The sequence below is a fragment of the Erythrolamprus reginae genome, chromosome 3 (assembly GCF_031021105.1).
Source record: "Erythrolamprus reginae isolate rEryReg1 chromosome 3, rEryReg1.hap1, whole genome shotgun sequence".
In the NCBI taxonomy this organism is placed as follows: Eukaryota; Metazoa; Chordata; class Lepidosauria; order Squamata; family Dipsadidae; genus Erythrolamprus; species Erythrolamprus reginae.
In genome coordinates this window covers 57,294,225-57,318,600 of record NC_091952.1, presented here as the reverse complement: position 1 = coordinate 57,318,600, position 24,376 = coordinate 57,294,225, and the positions used below count along the sequence as shown (strand labels likewise).

Sequence of the window (24,376 nt, the reverse complement as noted above, 5' to 3'; positions counted from 1 at the left end):
TTATTTCTCAGTGGCTTAATTTTGATTCCATTTCAGACATAAACTAAAACTTGAGTTTGCTGATGAAGGCAATCCTGCATTATGCACAGCATTACTCTGTAAACAAATAATACAGGTGTTGAAAAATGGTAATATTAATTTGGTAGATTGTATGGCTGCTTCATATAGTGTCACATATAAAAACCAAATCCTTTGGTTTTGTTTTTTCATTATCCACAGTTTATTTTTTAAAGACTACAATCAACAGAGTTCCACATTAGAACAAAAGATTGCTGTGGTCTTTTGCCAATTTCCAATTTGCAGACTGTCGACACCTGATTATTTGAAGGACGCTAAATCCAGCAATGGTAAGATGCTAAAATGACTCTTGAAAATTCTTATTAGCAAAAGATTTGTTCCTACTCTTTTTAGAAAAAAATTGTCAGTATAAAATATTACAATTTGTTATGTTCCTATTACTTTTCCACCTTATTCTCTATGGAGATTCTCAGTCATTTAAGTCATGGTTTTCCCAAAGGTTCTTTTTCAAGAGGCAACTGGACTTTCTGGTAAAAAGAAGAAAGCAAGTCCAGTGGCCTCTTGAAAAGCACTTTTGGGATTTCCATCTTATTCTAAACTTTGTTAAACCCAAATTCACTGGTATTTATTGATGGCACTCAAAGCAAGATTGGGTAGACTCTGGGTGTCGGTACATTTCTCATCATCTTTAGCCGTTAGCCATGCTAGTTTAGGCTGATGGAATTATGGAGTCGAATAGTGTCTGGTGGGCCACAGTTTACTACTTCTAGCCTAGATACACTCCGCTCCAAGTCTCTGGACAGGGTTGGCATACAAATCTAATAAATAATAAAATAAGAATGCACTCATCACATGCTAGTGAAAAGGCTGTCCCCTCCTCTCTTGCACTGATAGCAAATTTAAAAAAAACAATTCTGAGCCAACATCTAAAAAAACAGAATACATGATAAATATGTCAGGAATACATTTGAAACCTTGACTGGCATTGCACATACTATATGATAAAGGTAATGTTCTAAATAAGAATCAAGTAGTCTCTGTGACTTTTCAAAATTTATTTTAGTCAAGCAAAAATTTCTGAAAATATGGTTTTAAAAGTATTCATATATTCCTTCTGGTTAGTTAATTAGTCAGTCAGTAATACACGAGTAGTTAATCACATTAAAAATGTTCACTTCATTGTCACCTCAGATTTGAAAATCAATTCATCAATAATTCTGTCATCCATATTTTATGCTGCTTGCCTCTAATAAAGTTTATAGTTCTCATCTTCTTCACTGCCCTTAGTTTTTATGATATAGCAGAACATTATTTTTTCTGGCATCATTGTTGTCTTTCTTAAAGAGCTCAGAGTGGCAGCCATTGTTTTCTACTTCTACTTTTTATCTCACAACAAACTTGTATAGTGTGTGACTTAAACTGGATGTAGTGCTTAGCTCCTAGTTATTAAATAACACAGAGTTGGGTTGAGGCAGAAAACAAGAGAAAAAATGTTCTTTGAACTAGAGTTGGGAAAAACACTTTGGAGCAGTGAAGGGCTACCAAAGTTTTTACTACCACATTGTGGGCATGGCTTATGCAAGACGCCCTGCATTTTCTTTCAACATCTCTCAGTGCAAATTGGGTGCTCTGGGGTGGAGCTCTATTTTCACTACCCTACTGCGTTCCCCCCTGTCCGGGCAGTAGCCCACCCCTGCTTTGGAGTCACTTTGAAGGTGAGTTGGGAGGGTCCATCTGTTATGCCCTCCCTAAACAATCACCTGCCCATTCCGGCCATTGACTTAACAGTGTTGTATGAGCCCTACATGGAGCAGTATCATCATATTTGGCAAGGAATCATGTGCTTTTTATAAATTATACTACTAGGTGTTCTGTCGGGCTCTCTGGTACACTCCTCCCAAAAATTCACAGGTACAAATTTCAGACACACATACGTTTGAAAATTCAAAACAATGTTCTTTATAATGAAAATTCACATAAACTAAGCCCTCTTTTGGTATAGCAAAGAGCACTGGTCTCCAAACAATTTGTACAAGTGCCTTATCAGTTCTGTGATACTTAGCTTGCAGCTGTGAGGCAATTCACAGTCTTTCTTCTTTCACAAAGCGAAACACACTTTGCTCTGGTTTAGTTTCAAAGCGGGGGAAAAGCAGCACACAAAAGGTCAAAGTCAGTAAAGCAGTCACAAAACACAATGATCAGATAATCCTCCACAATGGCCGAACCCACAGGCTGCTATTTATAGCAGCCTCACTAATTACCACAGCCCCACCCAACCACAGGTGGCCTCATTTTCTTTGATAATAATCTCTCATTTGTTGCTGCCTATGCATCGCTCTCCGCATGCGTGGCTGTATCATTAACTCTTGTTCCGAATCCAAGGATGAGCTAGATAATTGATCTCCTTCTGAACTGTCTGCCACACTCTCCTCCTCCCTGTCACTCATGTCTTCTTGGTCAGAGGAGCCTTCATCAGCAGATTCCACGGGGGTGGGGGACAGACCTGCAGCATGTGGATGTCTCCCCCACATCCACAGTCCTTGGGAGCTGGGCCAAAGCTAACCACAACACTAGGTAAAGAAATCACATGATTGAATACACACCTTCTAAAAATGTATATTGAAAAATTGCAAAATAATCACCCAGGCTCCTAACAAGGCCATTCAATATTCATTTCTTGTATCCTATCCTACTACAGATTTGTTTCTCTTTAACTGATAGGATGTTGAGGAAAATATGTTTTCCCATGAAGCCAATGTGTTTCAAGAGGGCCTTGTTTCCTCAGTCTATCCCAGTTTAGAGCAATTCACAGCACAGCTGTTCCCAGGTTAGGACGACTGACCTCCCACTCATTCCTTCTGCTGCCTGATCTCTTGAGAAGGGAATGCAAGCTGCTCTCTTTTGCACTTAAAGTTGTCAAGCTCCGTGGAAATGAGATGGCCTAAAGTTTTTAAGCCCATACTCTTGTCTTCTTATTACTCTCCCTTAATTTGTTAACTGAGCTGAACTTATATTTTTCCTTCTTTATGACCTATTCCTGCTGACAGTTCCTTTAATGTACTTACGCCAATCAGTCTATTTGCCATCTGCTCCATCAATGGAGCAGCTTTTCGGTTGGAAACTGTCAAGAAGCAAGAAGTCTCCAAGGACTGGCATGGAATTTAGCCAAACCTGGCATCATATTAGAAATGCATACAGAAAAGCAGAAATAGAGAACCAGCTATTATTTTTAAAACAAAAGGCCCATTTAGGTTACAGTTTACTTCCCTTTAGTCTTATAAAATCTTACAAAATGATAGCCTTGCATAATCTCCCCTGGAGATTTTTTTAAGCCAGCTTTAAAAATCTGATCAACCACTTGGATTTTCTGTAGATTTCTGCTTCCATCGAATTGTTGCCTGGAGTTTTGTATCCTGGATCTAGTACCTCTGTTTCTTTTTGCTTCTGTAAAGTCATATACCACATTGGACTAGTTCAGTGATTTTCAACCTTTTTTGAGTCGCGGCACATTTTTTACATTTACAAATTCCTGGGGCATACCACCAACCAAAATGACACAAAATGACACCCTAAGACACTCTCCTCTCTTTTTCCATCCCTGTCTCCTCCCCACCCTTGTGTGTGTGTGTGTGTGTGTGTGTGTGTACACTCTTGAACCATTTCCAAAAACAGGTGAGGGCTGGGGGGTTCTCTCTTATTCTTTGGGTGCTTTTTATCGTATGCTTTAAATCAAGAGTCACTTCTCTCTCTCCTTTGTTTCTCTCTCTTTCCTCTCATTCTGTCTCAATCATTTTCTCATTTCTCTTTTTTCCTCCCCTTTTTGCTCATTTCTTTCTCCCCTCTCTCTCTCCCTTCCTCTCCTTTTCTCTCCCTCTCTCTCTCTTGCTTCCTTTCTCTCTCTTTTTCTCTCTCTTGCTTTCTTTCTCACTCTTGCTTTCTCTTTCTCTCTTTTCTTTCTCTCTTGCTTTCTCTCTTTCTCTCTTTCTTTCTCTCTCTCTCTCTCTCTCTCTTGCTTTCTTTCTCTCTTTCTTTCTCTTTCTCTCTTTTCTTTCTCTCTCTTGCTTTCTCTCTCTCTCTCTCACTCTCTCTCTCAGCAAAAAGTTGCAAGACCGGAACCTGAGCTTCCTTTTTCGCGGCACACCTGACCATGTCTCGCGGCACACTAGTGTGCCACGGCACACTGGTTGAAAAACACTGGACTAGTTGATATAAAAGCTGGAGACCTTAATTGGCACTAAGAGAAACACACATAAAGTGTACATATGTACTCAAACAAAGCAAATCAAAACAATGCAATTATGGTAGTAAGCAAAGGTCATCAGCATATTGTTCACTAGATAATAAGCAACCTATTAAAGATTATGTATTTCTTTTAAAGGTATTCCAGCAAGTTATCTAGAACTGATTGTGAATTTAACCCAAAAATGGCAGCATGCTAAAATTATACAAATTGTCAACTTCATTAATTGTTTTGGCAATGTTCTAAGTAAATTGGTCACCAATCATAAAACAATCTTCCACAATGAATTCTACTGTTGGTTTATTGTCCATATTTCCTGTATTACATTAATTTGATGTGACATAAAAATTGACTCGGTTTCTGTTATTAACTGCCAGGTTTGTTATTATAAAACTAAGGAAGATTAAAGTATATTTTCCCGTACTGGTGTAATTTAAGGTTGACGAATTGCTCTGGCCAACATAGTAATATAACAAAGAGTTTTGAAAACTTTACAAAGAAGTTAATGATTTATTAGCTTTTGTCTTGTTTCTACAAGGAACAACCAAAATATATTAAAAAAATGGGATTTTAGCAATGCATGTGATTTAGATGAGGGACTAGAAGGAATGCTTATAAAATTCACAGATGGCACAAAGCTCAGAATGATTAGTAACCCCTCAGAAGGATTCCAAAGGATCTTAATCATCTTGAATATTGAAATTTATCCAACAGATATTGTTCACTGGGGAAAAATATAAAATTCTACTTAGTCAGAAATTCCCTGGTACAAGATAGGTAGTACCTGGCTCAAAGTAAATATTATGAGAAAGATCTGGTTATCCAATAGACTATGTATGAGCCAGAAGTATGCTATCTTCCAGAAAGTCAATATGGTTTAAACTGCATCAAATACAGAGATATAATATGAAGATCATGGGAAGCAATAGTACTGCTAAACGCTGTATTAGTCACCCCACACCCGGAATATTATGTTCAGTTCTGGATGACACAACATAAGGAGGATTCTAGGGAACTGGAAGAAGTGCAGAGAAGAGTAACAAAGATAGTAAGGGACTTGGAGGCTAAATCCTACAAAGGACAGTTAGAGGAACTTGGTTTGTTAAGCCTACAAAATAGGAGACTATAGGGAGTCATGATTGCAAACTTTGAATACATGAAGAGGTGTCACTGGGCAGAGAGAATGGATTTCTTACCTATAGCTTCCAAGAGTAAGATAAGAACAACTGGAGGGAAGGTTTAAAAAGGGAGATCCAAACTTGAAATCAGGAGACATTTCCTGACTGTGGGAAGTATTAAATAGTAGAATAGCCTGCCTCTTGCAATCATGGATGCTTCATTACTGAAAGTTTTCAAGTAAAGATTAAACAGTCATTTTTCCAGGGTGGTTATGAGGATTCTGCACTGGACAAGGGATTGGACTAGAAATCCTCCAAGGTCCTGTGCAACTCTACGATTATCCTGATTTTTGTGAGCGTGTGTGGAAATCTGTTCCTAGGGCATCATGCCATCCATCGCAAAATGCCAGCCTTCCTTTTTGCATAGCAAAAAGTCCCAATCTTGGTCATCCTCTTCTTCCAAATGAATATTAGCTGAGTCCCAAGGGATTGGGCAGCATAGAAGTCAAATTAATAAATGAAAACATTTAAAAAATAAAAAATCCATGGATGTAGACTTAGCAGCAATTGTGAGTTGAAAATAATCTGTTGTTTGACATTCTCTGACCTGATATACCTGAATTGGATTATTTCTGTTCTGTCGGGCTCTCTGGTAGACTCCTCCCAAAAATTCACAGGTACAAATTTCAGACACACACACGTTTGAAAATTCAAAACAATGTTCTTTATACTGAAAATTCACTTAACCTAAGCTCTCTTTTTGTATAGCAAAGAGCACTGGTCTCCAAACAAACTGGTAATTTGTACAAGTCCCTTATCAGTTCTGTGATACTTAGCTTGCAGCTGTGAGGCAATTCACAGTCCTTCTTCTTTCACAAAGTGAAACACACTTTGCCCTGGTTTAGTTTCAAAGCGGGGGAAAATCAGCACACAAAAGGTCAAAGTCAGTAAATCAGTCAGGAAACACAACGATCAGATAATCCTCCACAATGGCCAAACCCACAGGCTGCTATTTATAGCAGCCTCACTAATTACCACAGCCCCACCCAACCACAGGTGGCCTCATTTTCTTTTATAATAATCTCTCAGTTGTTGTTGCCTATGCATCCCTCTCTGCATGCGTGGCTGTATCATTAACTCTTGTTCTGAATCCAAGGAGGAGCTAGATAATTGATCTCCTTCTGAGCTGTCTGACACACTCTCCTCCTCCCTGTCACTCATGTCTTCTTGGTCAGAGGAGCCTTCATCAGCAGATTCCACCAGGGGCAAAACAGGCCTGCAGCATGTGGATGTCTCCCCCACATCCACAGTCCTTGGGAGCTGGGCCAGAGCTAACCACAACAATTTCTTCCAAAATTCTACAGGTCAGACAGGCTGGAAGATGGCACCTGAAGGATATCTTGAGGAATAGCAATAATACTTAGACTTATATACCTATTCACAGTGCTTTAGAGTCCTCTCTAAGCAGTTTATAGAGTCAGCATATTGCCCCCAACAATCTGGGTCCCAAATATACCAACCAAAGCTGAATCAACTAGATCAAATTGCTGGCAGTCAGCAGAATTAGCCTGCCATATTTTGTTCTAACCCTTGTGCCACCACAATGAATTGGTGTGTTAGCGAAGATGGCAGTTGCCAAACCTCTATGTATTCATCAGATCAAATGCACAGATGAGGAAAAAGAAGGGGCAATCACCCCCACCCCTCACTTCCCCAATATGCCTTGGGGTGATGGGTATTACATCTGGGCTATAAAATGTCAGATGCCCAAATGGTAGCACACAGATTTTATTTATTTAATTTTTATGGCTGCACATCTCACTAAGTGACTTTAAGTAACACATAGATTTTTTAAAAATAAAAGCAATACAAAAATAAATATGCTGTGTAGCAGATGCAGAAAACTCTCACTTCTTGTTGTAATCTAATAGGTTTTTTAAGTTTAGAAAACCAGATATAGTACCCACTCATTAAAGATCATGTCACCTTGTATATCTGATTTTTCAAAGAACTTTCCAAGTAATGAATATTTTTATTTTTTTAAAAAAATCATGAAAAAATATTTGTTCTGAGTATTTTTTTTTCTAAATACAGACTCAGTTATACTTGGTTTATCTTTCACACCATCATAATTATCTTGATGTGATGGGTGGATGTTTATACATGCCTCCACTATCCTTTTACATTTCTAAGGAGGTTCCTTGTAAAAGCAAGCCGAAAATGCAATGAAATACTTTATAAACATATCACAGTTTAAACAATAAGACAACTTTTGACAAGCCTCTTAATCTTTAACATCTGCACCAGGTATGGTTATACCCTCAGCTACCAAAAGCCAATCACCTGATGCAGTAAAGTATCTCTTTGTTGCTATCCAGTGGCTGTTCATATTTTTACAATCCAGCTCTGATAACTTTCAAGTTAGGCAGCATTTTCAAAAGTAATATTCTTCCCATCTCCTCAATGTTCTGCAAAATTGCACTTGTGTGGTGAAGCTTTTATGAATCAAATTTAATAAAATCATGCCTAAACAAAGGAGAGATCAGGAAAATACCCTGGGTTCTTTAATTGACACTATGAATCTAAATAGATTAGTGAAGTGATAGTATTTTACTCTCCTTTTCCCATTGCAAAAATGTTAAGAGTAGTAAAATTCTGCTGTCAGGCATTAGAAACACCTTTACCACAAGAATTAATAATTAACTTTATTAATTAGTTTTGCTGACCTGTGACTCAACTAGAAACTTTGCAAATTATTACTGAATAATTTTAGGGGGTGGGTGGGAAGAGGGGTGTCAGTAGTTTGAAATTATTTTATCACAATACTGTCCTTAGCCTCAAAGTACTGATTTATTAATTACAGGCGAGAACCCTGCTAGAATAGAAATTTTTTTCCCCTATTAACATTTAACCCAAACATGGTGCTATTCAAGGTGCTATTCATCCGATATATGGTATCTGCATATGTTCTTTTATGTGCCTAATTGCATATGTATGTGTGAACCAGGCTATTGGGTGATACCTCACAATTGTTCTGCAAAATAAGCTGCAAACATATTCTTCAATTTTTAATTTCAGACAAAGCAGATACATAGTTTTCTTTCCTGTGTAGGAAGCAGAAGTTCGCTTGAACTGTGTCAATGCACACAAGTGCATTGATTTGCCTGACTTTTGCTACTTAGCACCAATTTTCACTCATTTGGCTTTTCCCTGCCATTCAGGCAGACATTATGTAATCCTAAGGCACCAAGTGATTTCCTGAAATTACAATGCCAATTGGATTTGCCTGCGATGATGACTTCAGCAAATGAAAACTGCTATGAAAAGTCATTTTAAAAATCTGTGAGTTAGATATGCTTCTTAATTAGAAGTTATGCAATGAATGTGACACAGAGGATAGTATATAGTTACCAATTTGACTATCGTTATTCTTGTACTAAATGAATCTTACAGGGAGACTGGGAAAGAAAGATGTTTCAGTACTGTCAGATTCCTGAAAAAGGTTGGTAGTGTTGGCTGAGCCTTCGTTTACGAAAAGGAATTATTTTTATCTTTTAACGTTTTCTGTAGAACGGCAAACTGCGAAGCAGTTCTATGGAAAGATATCCAAATATCTGTGACATTGGGTAGACATCATTATTATATAATAAGCACTAGCATCCTCTAGAACAGGGGCATCAAATTCACATCCGCACGGTAACATCACGTGATGTATCGGGACTTTTTTTTCCCCCTTCGCTAAACTGGGCCTGGGCACAGCCAGTGTATTACGCACCTGGCACATGGGTTGGGAGTTTAATAGTCCTGCTCCAGAACATTTCCCACTCCCAGAGCCACAACCAATGTGGTTAAGGCTAGTCAGGAATTCTAGAAACTGCAAGACCATTAAAATCAGATTTGAGGAAGGCTAATGCTGGGAATTAGGAATTTCCTGCTGTTCCTGCTGTTCATCTAGTCTCACTTTCTGCAGCACAGTGTCAGAAGTCAAGCATCTAATTTAAACAAAATGATTAAGGCACCAGGCTAAAAACCAGGAGACTGTGAGTTCTAGTCCTACCTTTGGCATGCAAACCAGCTGCAGGACTTGGAGCCAGTCACTCTTTCTCAGTTCAAATCACACGCAGAGAAAAATAGAAGAAGGAAGGAATATTAGATATATTATTCACCTTGCGTTTTTTCTAAAAGTAAGGGCATGGTAGCAAGATGGGTACCATATCAATTAAATAGATAAAAAATAACACCTAAAATAACATATTGGTTCACTCTCTTTAGAATATGGATGCTTAGAGGTATAACAAGCAGGAAGAGGGAGATTGTGATCCCCTTATATAGAGCGCTGGTGAGACCACATTTGGAATACTGTGTTCAGTTCTAGAGACCTCACCTACAAAAAGATATTGACAAAATTGAACGGGTCCAAAGACGGGCTACAAGAATGGTGGAAGGTCTTAAGCATAAAACTGAGCAGGAAAGACTTAATGAACTCAATCTGTATAGTCTGGAGGACAGAAGGAAAAGGGGGGACATGATGGAAACATTTAAATATGTTAAAGGGTTAAATAAGGTCCAGGGGGGAAGTGTTTTTAATAGGAAAGTGAACACAAGAACAAGGGGACACAATCTGAAGTTAGTTGGGGGAAAGATCAAAAGCAACATGACAAAATATTATTTTACTGAAAGAGTAGTAGATCCTTGGAACAAACTTCCAACAGACATGGTAGATAAATCCACAGTAACTGAATTTAAACATGCCTGGGATAAACATATATCCATCCTAAGATAAAATACAGAAAATAGTATAAGGGCAGGCTAGATGGATCATGAGGTCTTTTTCTGCCATCAGTCTTCTATGTTTCTAATATACCTTCTGCAGATTTGAATAGCAACCATCACCCTCTAGATCAGGGATGTCAAATTCCTGTCCTGTAAGCTGGATGCGTCATGTGCTGGCCACACCCATGCCTGGTTTAGCAAAGAGGGGGAAAGTCCTGATATGTCAGGTGATGCTGCCGTGACGATGCAAGTTCGACACCTATACACTAGATCCATTGGGACTGCAACTCCAAGACATTTCCAGTTAGATAAATGCAGTTCCAAGACAACTGGAAGGTGCTGTATTAGAAAAGATTATTTTATAATATAGCCTCAATTAAAAGAAAAACATTCTTGTTTTCATCTGACATTAAAATCCTAAATATTTTTCTCATTAACACTATAGGAAAAGAAGCCACCAGTGTTTGTAAATTATTTTTTAAACATATAAATGAGAGGGCTATTAGGCTATTCCAGCTCATTTTAATGTGCATTTCATCTCCAGTAAAATTGTGGCTTATGAAGTCTGGTTTGTGCAAAAGAACCTGAAAATCTGGAGATGTTATTGCATGAGTTGCTGAGTTTTTGTATAAATGAACCAATTTTGTAGAGGTTTGCCATGCCCACAAGTTCAGCATTTGGCATATCTAATCTATGGAGCATCTTCTTATTACCTTGTATTTTTAGTAAGAAGATTTGAAGATCTAAATGCAGTTTGAAGATCTAAATGCACCAAACATTCACAGTTCCAGTTTCTATTCAGATCTCCATGTTAAATATGTAAGCATCTTGGAAGCAACTGGATATGGAGACTTGCGAGAGTATAGACAATTTATGTTGCCACTTCTACAGGTGAATGCGCGCATTCCTACTGCGTCCAGTTTTGCTTGCCATGATGTAAAAAAGATGTTGAGATTTTAGAAAGAGCACAGAGAAGAGCAACAAAGATGATTAGAAGACCGGAGGCATATAAGAATGGTTGCTGGAATTGGGCATGCCTAATCTGATAAAAAGTAGGACTAGGGGTGACATGATAGCAGTGTTCCAATATCTCAGGAGTTGCCACAAAGAAGAGGGAGTCAAGCTATTCTCCAAAGCCCCTGTAGAACAAGAAATAGTGAATGGAAACTAATCAAGGAGAAAAGCCACCTGAAACTAAGAAGAAATTTCCTGACAATTAATCAGTGAAACAACTTGCCTCCAGAAGCTATGGGTGTTCCATCACTGGCAGTTAAGAATGATTTGGACAACTATTTGTCTAAAATGATATAGGGCCATAATGGTGAACCTATGGCATGCATGCCAGTGGTACTTAGAGCCATATGATGAGCACGTGAGCTCAGGACAGCACACATGCCAGTTGATTTTCGAGTCTTCTGGGCCCACTAGGAGTCGGAATGCAGCCTGTTTTCAGCCTCTATAGGGGATCCGTTTTTTGCTCTACCCAAGCTCCGGAGCCTTTCTAGGAGCCTGGAAGGTGAAAATGGCCTTCCCCAAACTCTGGAGGTCCAGTGGATATTGGAATTGTTCCATTTGCCAAATTCTGGTTGAACCAGAATTTCCTCATAGAAACATAGAAACATAGAAAACTAACGGCAGAAAAAGACCTCATGGTCCATCTAGTCTGCCCTTATACTATTTCCTGTATTTTATCTTACAATGGATATATGTTTATCCCAGGCATGTTTAAATTCAGTTACTGTGGATTTACCAACCACATCTGCTGGAAGTTTGTTCCAAGGATCTACTACTCTTTCAGTGAAATAATATTTTCTCACGTTGCTTTTGATCTTTCCCCCAACTAACTTCAGATTGTGCCCCCTTGTTCTTGTGTTCACTTTCCTATTAAAAACACTTCCCTCCTGAACCTTATTTAACCCTTTGACATATTTAAATGTTTCGATCATGTCCCCCCTTTTCCTTCTGTCCTACAGACTATACAGATTGAGTTCATTAAGTCTTTCCTGATACGTTTTATGCTTAAGACCTTCCACCATTCTTGTAGCCCGTCTTTGGACCCGTTCAATTTTGTCAATATCTTTTTGTAGGTGAGGTCTCCAGAACTGAACACAGTATTCCAAATGTGGTCTCACCAGCGCTCTGTATAAGGGGATCAAAATCTCCCTCTTCCTGCTTGTTATACCTCTAGCTATGCAGCCAAGCATCCTACTTGCTTTTCCTACTACCCGACCACACTGCTCACCCATTTTGAGACTGTCAGAAATCACTACTCCTAAATCCTTCTCTTCTGAAGTTTTTGCTAACACAGAACTGCCAATGCAATACTCAGATTGAGTATTGCATCCTCTCTTTTTTTTTTACTCCCCAGAGCCTGGGGAGGGTGAAAACAACCTTCTCCCCACTGAGGCTCTCCAGAGGCCAGAAGTTTACAAATGGGCCATTTCTGGCCTCCAGAGGGCCTCAGGGAGGGGATGGGGTGGGTGAGGCCATTTTTGCTCTCCCCGGGCTCCTAGAAAAGCTCTGAAGCTTGGGGAGAGCAAAAAACAGGCATACCATCATATGCTGGTAGCAGGAGGGGGGTGTCATTATTCATGCATGAGGGGCTCACGTGGAATTATGGTTGTGGGCAAGCAGGCACATAACCACCCCCCACGTCCCCACCTTTTTGGCACATGAACCAAAAAAAGATTCACCATCACTGGTATAGGGTTTTGTACCTGAGCAGGGGATCAGTGTAGACCTCCAAAGCCCCTTTCAGCTCTGCTCTGCTCCACTCCATTCCTCTCCACTCCATTCCATTTCATTCCATTCCTCTCCACTCCGTTCCATTTCATTCCATTCCATTCCTCTCCACACCGTTCCATTCCATTCCTCTCCACTCCACTCCATTCCATTCCATTCCATTCCTCTCCACACCGTTCCATTCCATTCCTCTCCACTCCACTCCATTCCATTCCATTCCATTCCTCTCCACACCGTTCCATTCCATTCCTCTCCACTCCGTTCCATTCCATTCCTCTCCACTCCACTCCACTCCATTCTATTCTATTCTATTCTATTCTATTCTATTCACAAAGCCCTAGGACAAATCTCCACAGCCACCTTAACATTGGAAAATCCAGTACTCAAGTCTCTGTGAGAATAATATGGAAAGACACTCCCGTTAAAGTTTGGACAATGTGGACTTTTTCTTCCCAAGTATTTTTATAAGACTAATAAAAAGCTGAAAATGGACAACCTTCTTTCCACTTCCTTCTGATGATTTGGAAAGGCAAGTTCTTTCCTGTCATGTCAGTTCACAGTTATTCTAAAAATGGTGGGAGGCTCTCTATTTTCTTCAGCATTCTGTCATCCAGCTGAGAGAAAGAGCTTCAACAGAAGTAAAGAAGGTGGGGGTTTTCCTCTCTATATGAATAGTTGGAGAAGTTGTTACTGGGTATCTGTGTATATTCATGGATAGGTGAATGGAAACTGCTTTCACCCAAAGAAACAAAAAAGAGAAAGGCTCAATTGTGAACAAACCACTAGGCTCAGAAAAAATATTGATGGGAATAGTGAATAGAATAGAATAGAATTCTTTATTGGCCAAGTGGGATTGGACACACAAGGAATCTGTCTTTGGTGCATATGCTCTCAGTGTACATAAAAGAAAAGTTCGTCAAAAATAATAAAGTACAACTTACTGAAGTTATTGAAAATTGGAGGACTGAGAAGCAGACAAATAGACAATTGTGAATGGTGTGAAGAAGAGGCAAAGCAGTTTCACAACAAAGAAATCAACAAACACCGAAGTAACAATCTGAGAGGGTGAGAGAGAAATAAAGCTTGTTATCACTTGACTCATCCAGCCTGAAAAAGAATCGGGGAGAGAAAAAAGCAAAACACAGTATGGGTTGGGGTCCGGAGGATAAAAGATTCTGTAAAAATTGAAGACTAAAATTGGAAACAAATTAGAGTTGCTGAAGTGATTTTTGCGGCACTCAAAAGACGCAGTCATGAATATTAGCAGAGATGGTGTAGTAGTTTAATTCAATACATAAAGCTACAAGAAACATATTTCAGGACTCGGTGAATAATGCAGTAGGTTAAATTCATAATTTAAATTATTATGCCCAAGAAAAATACCATAAATACCTAGGCTTAGGATTAAAGATTTGCTTGCCTATTTATTAAAAAATAAATAAAGCCCTGCAAGGGTGTGGCATATTCCTACTCATAGTCATACCTACATTTGTACTATCTCAAATGAATTTATGACATTTATTTTATTTTATTTTATTTTGCAAAAGCACTTAGACTTATATACTGCTTTATCGTGCTTTACAGCAGTCTATAAGCAGTTTAAAGTATTTGCATAATCTCCCAACAATCTGAGTCCTCATTTCAACGACTACAGAAAGATGAAAGACTGAGTCTACCTGGAGCCAGTCACGATTGAACACCTAGCAGTGGGCAGAGTCAATTTGCAATACTGCATTCTGACCATTGCAACACCGTAGATCTTTATATTTTATTTATTTTATTTTATTTTATTTTATTTATTTTATTTTATTTTATTTATTTTGTTTATTTTGTTTATTTTATTTATTTTATTTATTTTATTTATTTTATTTATTTTATTTATTTTATTTATTTTATTTATTTTATTTATTTTATTTATTTTATTTATTTTATTTATTTTATTTATTTTATTTATTTTATTTATTTTATTTATTTTATTTATTTTATTATATCTCACAATCAAATGAGTCTTTTTTAAAAAAAGTTTTTTTTATATAATACAATTAAAAGGAGAAAAATATTGAACATGATGTAACATTCCAGTTTGAACATTTCCATCAAGTTAATACAATTCTTTATATCTGTTAGCATTCCACACTGGGCTTATAACCAATGTTAGAATCCTAAACTTAAAACAGAGTATATGTGGCAATGGTGGTTGTTCAGCCAATAACCCAGACTAATAAGTAGAGTATAAATATTATTTACAATGAATACAATGAAGTAATTAGTAAACAGTCAAATACATACATATCCAAGTCAAGAATCATATACAAACCAGATATCAGAATAAACAGTTCTATACGTACAGCAGCTAACCAATAATATTCTCCTTCAGAACACACTGTTCTATATCCATATATAATTCTACAATATTCCTGTCCTGCAGAACGCATAGTTCTATATAATACCATAAGTATTACTTACATACATAATACATAGATCACTGATGGCGAACCTTTGTTTCCTCAGGTGCCGAAAGAGCCTTCCTACATGCTATTGCGCATGCATGAATGCTCACACCCATAATTCAATGCCTGGGGAGGGTGAAAACAGCTCCCCACACCCACCCCGGAGGCCCTCTGGAGGCTGGAAATGGTCTGTTTCCCAACTTCTGGTGGGCCCAGTAGGCTTGTGTTTTGCCCTCCCCAGGCTCCAAAGGTTTTCCTGGAGCCAGGGGAAAGTAAAAATGCCTTTCCCCATACCCCCGGAGGCTCTCTGGAAGCCGAAAGCACCCTCCCAGAGCCTCTGTGTGAGCCAAAAATCTGCCGGCCAGCACACACATGCACGTTGGAGCTGAACTAGGGCAACTGCTCACATGCCAGCAGATATGGCTCCGCATGCCACCTGTGGCCCCTGTGCCATAGATTCGCCATCACTGACATAGACCAATATTTAGCACACAGCAAGTCTATAGTATAGTCACAGACAAAACTAGCAGAGAATGAGATCAGGGAGATAACAAGAGCAATAGAGCAATAGCAAGCATTAGCAAGAATAACTGCAATAACAACAAAGAGCAACACATCTGACTATCTTTTATGGCTAATTGTAGCCCTAGCCCTTAAAGTAACATTATACTAATTCCTCCAAACATATATTGCTGGATAGTTCATATATAGTGGTACCTCGTCTTACGAACGCCTCTTCTAACGAACTTTTCAAGATACGAACCCGGTGTTTAAGATTTTTTTGCCTCTTCTTCCAAACTATTTTCACCTTACTAACCCAAGCCACTGCTGCTGGGATGAAGGGATTTCTTTTTTTTTTCCTTTTTGAAGAAAGAAAAGGGAGGGGTGGCTTGGAGGGGGAAAGAGTTTGCATTAACAAAAGTAGGAAAACTGTGCTTGCAAAGGCACTGAAAGGGTGTCTTTTGAAGAAAGAAAAGGGAGGGGCGGCTTGGAGGGGGAAAGAGTTTGCATTAACAAAAGTAGGAGAACAGCTTGCTTGCAGAGGCACTGAAAGGGTGTTTTTTGAAGAAAGAAAAGGGAGGGGCGCCCCCCTTGCCTTTCTTCCTTCCCACTCACCCTTTAGCCTAGCCTTGCTTCTTCCACCCACCCCCTTTAGCTGCTCCTCCCTGCCCTCTGTTCGCCTCCCTTCTAAAGTTTGGGATTTTCCTGAAGGATTTGCACGCATTATTTGCTTTTACATTGATTCCTATGGGAAACATTGTTTCGTCTTACGAACTTTTCACCTTACGAACCTTGTCCTGGAACCAATTAAGTTTGTAAGACAAGGTATCACTGTATTGGCAAACCCAACCGGTGAAGTACGTAGTATTGACAATCTCTATATCAATTCATATAAATTTTATGTACAATATTAAATCTATTTTTTCCTATTCACTAACATACGAATATATACATTTCTAACTTGTCACTGATTCATAATCCCAATAGTCCTCCTCAATTCCCACCAGTGGTACAATTTATCCCAGATCTCAAAGTATTTCTTAGTGAGTCTTGATGTATTGTAACCATTTAAAAAGTGCTTTGCAGCCAAAACTATCCAAACAAAAGCCAACCCTTTTAGACTGACAGCAATGTCAGCATTCATCCATTCCAGTGAAGTTATTTGGAAGCTTTCCAGATTGTCAAATATTTGAACAGCTTTCACATAAAATGTGGAGCAAATTTATGTTCCTCTGAAAAAGAGGACCAAATGATGGTTCACATTACGAAAAAAAGATGTTGACTAAACATTAAAAACAAAAGATTAGTTATGAGCAATTAAGTAGCACATATTAATTCAGAAATAGTAGACTTTTCTTTATTAAATGCCTTTAGATAAAATCTGGGTTAAATACAAGCATGACCAGATGATCGTTATAGTTCCTTTTAATATTACAGCTATGAAAATAGAAACCTAAATTCAAGCCTTTGGCTTGTTTTTACTTGATTAAACAAAAGAAGGAAAATACATATAAAATCCATCATAAAGTTTAGCTCCTAGTGCAGAGGTGTCAAACTCGATTTCATTGAGGGCTACCTCAGGGTTATTATTGACCTCAGGGACTGTATGGGCATGGCTAGGCTGGGTGTGGCCAGCTTAACGTCACTCGTGTTGGGGGCCACCTGTGGTAGCTCAAGCACTCTACCACTGAAAATGGACTTCCAATCTCTGTTTTCAGCTGCAACAGCCTCCTGCAGCTCTCTGCCAGTGAAAACAGAACTCAGGTGGATTACGCATGCCCTCTGGGCTCCATTTTTTTTGCTATGAGTGGCCTCCTGCAGCCTTCTGGGCCAAAAATGGGGCCTGGGAGGGTCATGTGCGCCCCTCCGGAGCTCTGTTTTTGCTGGCAGAGGCACCGTGGCCTGGTCCTTCGCTGTTTCCAGGGCAGCCCTAAACACCTTGCAGGCTGGATCTCACCCCCAGGCCTTGAGCTTGACACCCCGTCTTAATGCAATTGAGCTTTGTTGTATTTAGGTGAACTACAGTATTTTGGGTTGGGTTATCTTCTATTTAGGAGATAATATGTACAGTTATTTTGTAATATTTTATTACTAATCAGAGTGGGGAACCTAGTCTGCCCTTAAGAGTTGTTCTTTCTCACAACCTGTCTCTTCCAATGAAAGCCCAATTTGCAGTGCTCCATCTGGAAAATTCCTTAGCAGAACTGAATGTTATCTGTTCCATACATTCTTTATAAGACACCTTTGTCATTACTCTAGCTAGATGATGCCAAGAACCAGAGCTCTTACTGAATTGGCAGGACCACCTTTCTTCATCCTATATAGGCCAGAGGAGGGACAGTTTTTAGATCTAGCATGGAATTACTGTTCCAAGCATTCTATGCCAATCAATGTTCTGTCTGGGCCACTCCAGAAGCCAATACCAACCCAAAAAGAGAATCCAGACACACTGGTAAAAGGCAAAGGCAGTTTTATAAAATCCAAGAAAAACACAGGTAACAGAAAATGTCCTTACAAACAGGAAAATGCTGTATCTTCAGATATATTCACGAAGGCCAAAAATCCATGCAGCAATACAGAATTCTTGCTGCCAAGCCAAAGCTGTAGATAGCAGACCTATACCTCCCACGGATCTTCCCAAAGCTGCTGGGCCACAAGCCAGGAACAGAGACGCCGAGAAACAAGACAGGATAACGCCATGCCAAGCTGATAACACTCCACATGGCTTAAAGGGCTTGCCACCTTTTAAACCCTGCTGATGAGTACCACACCCAAACCCAGCTGTTTCTACTTCAATGGTGAAAATATCTCTTTAACTGCTCCTTTCATTGCTCTGAATGTCGCTGTCTCATGTCAATGACAGCTTGTGCATCATCACCTAATGACTCCAAGCTACTGGCTGGGGAGAGCCCTCCCCCCGGGGCTCTCATGCTGTTCTCCTTCATCCCATTCCTGATTTTCCTCTCCCCCGTCCGACTGTTCAGCCCCCTCCTCTGCGCTGTCATCCTCCTCCGGGCATGGAGCCAGCAGAGACACAGCTGGTCCCTGAGCAGCCTCAGGCTGAATCACAACAATCAATAACTAATTAAAGAACAAGAAACAGTAAGTAGAAATAAGTAGAAGTTAGTAATGGAATAGTCGGATATACCACAGATCTGATTTTGCATGAACTATGTTTAATTTATTCATAAAACATGTGGAACTTGTAGCAAGCAATGGAATACCAAATTTACAGAGAACACCAGATTATTGAGAATTATTAAAGCCTAAACAAATTGCAAAAACTATCCAAACTATTATCCAAAGTAAATTGACGATAAAATGGTAAATGTCATTCAGATTCAGAAGTACCACATTGGGACAAAACTTCCCAATTCTGAACTGAACTAACTAAAGAGTTATCAAAACAAAACAAAATAAAACAAAATCCAAAGCTTGAGGTTTTAATAAAATACAAAATGATGATATTGGACTGAAAATGATATCGCTACATTTGTATACCTCAGAAAAGTTATTCTACTTTAGAAATGATCTATCAAAATGGCCCAAATTTTGGGCATATGGTTTAAAAAGCAGTTTATATTACAGTGATAATACAGGACTAATTGATACAGAGGCTGGGATCATTCTTTTATTACATAAAAACATTGAGTCGTTCCAAAAAACACATTGATAAATTCAAAGAAAAGAAATTAATTGGAGTTTCTCTCTATAAAGTTGTTCTGCTGGGCTCTCTGATAGGATTCCCCCGAAAATTCAAGGGTACAAATTTCGGACACACACATGTTTGAAAATTCAAAACAATGTTCTTTATCACAAAATTCAAAATAAACAAAGCACTCTTTTTGAATTGCAAAGAGCACTCTTCTCAAACACAGTTTCCCTTAAGCAGTCATTAAGTACTTAGCTAGCAGCTGTGAAGAAACTTCACATCCCTTCTTCTTCCAACGAAGTGAGACACACACACCCGTTGCTCTGCTTTGGTCTCAAAGGTGTGAAAAAGCAACAAAGTCCAGCAACACAAGGTTCCTGATGAACTCCGATCAGATGTTCTTCCACAACGGCCAAACCCACATGCTGCTATTTATAGCAGCAGCCCTAATTACTGGAGCCCCACCCAAACACAGGTGGCCTCCCTTATTTCCTGTAATAAGTTCTACTTGATCTCTTCTACACATAATTCTGTGCTTGCATGGGTCCAAAACGTCATCATCTGAATCAACAGAAGATAAGGGAGATTGACTGCCTTGGCTGTGTGCCAAGCCCTCCTCTGCCAAGTCACTCCCACCTTCTTCTTCGTCCAAGGAAACTAAACTCTGAACTGATTCTGTCGGCAATAACACAGGCCTGTGACATGTTGAATTTTCCCCTGCATCCACCTGCCCATTCCCTGGGGCAGGAACTGGGCCAGAGCCAACCACAACAAAAGTATGATGAAAGTAAGGATAGTTTTGATGCAGGAAGATCGTACTAGTAGGAAAAATGGCTACGTTTATGTTTTCTCGTGGTGTTCTTGGAAGTATTTGGCGACTGTGGAAGACATAATGTAGAATTCAATAGTACTTTACAATAGTGTAATTCAGTAGTTATATTCTTAAGCCCAGACTCAATTTCCTCATAAATAGAAATGCTAAATCAATAGGATAAATATTTTGCATGCCTGGAAGACAGGGCAGTTTGAAATGTTTGAATGCTTAATTAACATGAAATAGGGGGGGGGGGGAAACTCGTGAAATTCCATAATTATCAGATTGACAGAACAAAGATCTAAAAAATAGATGAGATATACAGATAGATAAGATAGATAGGTAGGCAGGCAGGCAGGCAGGCAGATGTGGAATTCTACTATTTTGAATCAGTTTGGGCGAACTAGATGCTCCAACGATCATTTTGGAGTGAACCAGTTTGCTCCAACAATGAGGTGAGGTTGCCCACGCACTTTGATGACCTATATCTTCTCAGCTGATTTGCACAGCAGAGTAGATTGCTGTGCCTCAGTTGTAATGCAGAAGGTAAGATTTGTAAGTTTCCCCAACAGTAATGCAGAAGGTAAGTTTTTGTTAAAATGTGCGTGCCTGCTCAGCATGCGTTAGGTGCATGCACGCGTGAAATGTGCCTGTGCATGTAAATCTCACAATCACCAAATTGGTTGTTAAGCCGGCAGAATCCCACCACTGGATAGTTAGCTAGCTAGCTAGCTAGCTAGATGATTGCTTCAACATCGTTACCGGTTAGGGAGATCAGGAAAGCAGCTAAGCTTTTAATATATTTCTCAGACAGAAGTATACTTGTGTAAACATGCAAATCTTGGGTGGTGTGCAACAAATGGGTCACAGTTGTATATTTTATTTTTAAATTATATCTGGTAATATAGCTCTATGTAAACTATTTATTGCACATGTGATTGAGCATTTGTTTGTTTGATTGATTGACATTTATTTATTTACTTACTTACTTACTTACTTACTTACTTACTTACTTACTTACTTACTTACTTACTCACTCACTTCTATGCCGCCCAATCCCTTAGCACTTGGGCATTAAGTCCAAATCATTCAGAATCATCATTGCACATTTTTTCCCATGTGGGAAAACTACAGTGTGAGAATCAGCCTACCATGGTTGTTACAATATTGTATGATACCTGTCAGTCCAGCAGCCAAAATTATATTGGCACATCAAGGCAGATCTTAGCTGTAAAATGAAATTCACGGTGAGGGCAATTGGCAGATGAATGTGAACTAAGTCAATTTGCAGCCATTTGCAGCTGTGTGTTCTTAGCTCTATCCCAATGAGTATGTCTTCTTGCCTCCACAAGTTGTAAAATGCCCCAACACTGGAAGTTTTTAAGAAGAGACTAGATAACCATTTTTCTGAAGTGGTGTAAGGTTTCCTGCCCAATGAGGGGGTTGGACTAGAAGACCTCCAAGGTCCCTTCCAACTCTGTTATTCTATTCTTCTTTACAATCCCCTTTTATCTTTTATCATGCTTTTATCTTTAATCATCCAATTCACCCTTCCTAAAATAATAACGCTCCCGATAAATTGCTCAGGAGACATTAAAACCACTGGTGTTTTATTTGAATGCTGTCCTTCAATCTAGCCTGAATAACGTTGCTACAAAAGCCAGCACTTTTGTAGTCAGGAAACTCTCAGTCCCTTTTTGCTATAAATGAAAAAATTGGGGGAAGGGAAAGTAGCCTGAGACTCAGATGCAGCCATTTATCTCCTGAAGCTGGGCTATTAGGCAGACGACAGAAGGAAAGAAGCAGCCAGTACAGGAACTGAAAACCTAGGCTCCTTCCAGTGGGTGATTTATCTCCCAACTTCATCTGTCAAACTTGCTGATGGAAGGACTCTTCCTTTCTGTGAACCTCATCAATTCTCATTCTTGTTGCATTCCCCCCATTTAGGAAAAAAAAAGGTTTCCAGATTCTTTTCATTTAACCACTATCTCCCTTGCTCTTTTTTCAATTTCTTGTTTTCCTACTTCTTTATCCCTACTCATCCCCCCTCCCCTCCCCATTCCCCCTGGTCTCTCATCATGGTTGCTCTATTTTTATTCCTTCTGTGAGTCTTATATGTTTGTAGATAATAGCTGCTATCTGGCTTGTACCCTGCTGCATATAAGAATATGAGCCGTGTTGCTGTTGTTTTTTTCTACAGACCATCATTATATAGTAGCGGCTCCTTTCGACTACCTAAATCAGACATGTGTAGAAAGCCAAAATGCATCTGCTGTGGAAATGATTTTTAGTAGATCAGCAACAAACTTATTTCTTATGCCCTTTCCCATAAAATGAAAATATTTAAGGATCTGTGATATACTGGAATGTGGGTGTGGGTGTGTTTCTTTGTGTCTCAGTGAAAGGATGGATTAATTTTATTCAATCCTGTTGCAAATATAAATTAATGAGATGAAGATTTTTTTTAAAAAAAATTGAATATACATAGTTCCCAATTTACAACCACAATTGAGCTCAAAATTTATGTTGTTAAGTGGGACATTTGTTTAGTGAGTTTTGTCCCATTATATGACTTTCCTTGTTATAACAGTTGTTAAGTTAGTAACCCAGCTGGTGATTCAATCTGGCTTCCCCATTGATTTTGCTTGTCAGAAGGTCACAAAAAATAATCACATGACCTTGGGACACTACAATCACCATAAATATGAACTAGTTGCCAAGCATCTGGATTTTGATCACATGCCCATGGGAATGCTGCAATAGTGTATGAAAAAAATGATCGTCACTTTCACACAATAGTTGTGTGAAAATAAGTCACTTTTTAAGTGGCACTGTAATGTTAAACAGTCATTAAATGAACTGTTGTAAATCAAGGACTACCTATAGTGTATGTTTTGTCCCAGATGATCTATAATGAATTGTAGAAGTAAAAATATCCCACTTGATATGTATCCTTTCTTAGTGAAGACAAATAGTTTCACATCACATGGAATGTTTGTCCTGAGTATTTAAAAAAGCTATATCCAAAGAAAAATCCTTCATTCAAATAAAAGCTCTAATCTCTAGCGTTCCTGGCGATATAAGGTGCCAATATGTAATCTGTTACAAGGTCTTCCAAACCTTCTAAATCTTAAAAAATGATGCCAAATATTCCCAGTGTCTTTAGAGAAAAACAGCAGAAATATTTGGGAAGGTGTCAAGGTACTGAGGAATTTTTTTAAAAAAATATTAGATTAGAAATTAGATTAGATTAGAATTCTTAATTGGCCAAGTGTGATTGGATACACAAGGAATTTGTCATTGGTGCACATGTTTTCAGTGTAAATAAAAGAAAACATACATTGGTCAAGAATCATGAGGTACAACACTTAATGATTGTCATAGAGTACAAATAAGCAATCGGGAAACAATCAATATTAATATAAATCATAAGGATACAAGCAACAATTTACAGTCATACAGTCATAAGTGGGAGGAGATGGGTGATAGGAAAAATGAGAAGACTGATAGTAATAGTAATGCAGCCTTAGTGAATAGTTTGATACTGGAGAGGGAATTATTTGTTTACAGAGCGATGGTGTTCAGAAAAAAAATGTTCTTATGTCTAGTCGTCTTGGTGTGCAGTGCTCTATAGCGGCATTTTGAGAGTAGGAGTTGAAATAATTTATGTCCAGGATGTGAGGGGTCAGTAAATATTTTCACCTCCCTCTTTTTTGACTCATGCAATATACAGGTCCTCAATGGAAGGCAGGATGGCAGTAATTGTTTTTTCTGCAGTTCTGATTAAGAGTGGAAATATGTCCCAAATTATTATTATACTGGCTTGTGGGGGCAGATAAAATATGATACTATTGTTTTATCCTACCATTCTAGGAAGGACAATTTAGAAAGGAAATGGCTCAGAGAAAACAAACTTTTCTTCAGTTTCATGGTGCAATACAGTATTGTGCTTTTAAGGAAAAGCAATATACCAAAGGATCTAATTTCAGCTCTCCAATTTTAAATTTAATATAATTCTAGCAGCTTTATGGAACATGCGAAGTTACCTCTGTTGTTGATCATTATATT

The 24,376-nt window shown here is 38.7% G+C and overlaps 1 protein-coding gene across 1 annotated transcript in view; it reads left to right on the top strand.

Moving 5' to 3' along the window:
* The first annotated feature begins 219 nt into the window (after nucleotides 1-219).
* Nucleotides 220-24,376, top strand: part of LRRN2 (leucine rich repeat neuronal 2) — a 70,398-nt gene continuing 46,241 nt past the window's right edge. Inside the window, exon 1 of the mRNA XM_070748891.1 lies at nucleotides 220-347. The gene's annotated coding sequence lies outside the window, so the exon portion shown is untranslated. The remainder of the gene's footprint in view (nucleotides 348-24,376) is intronic.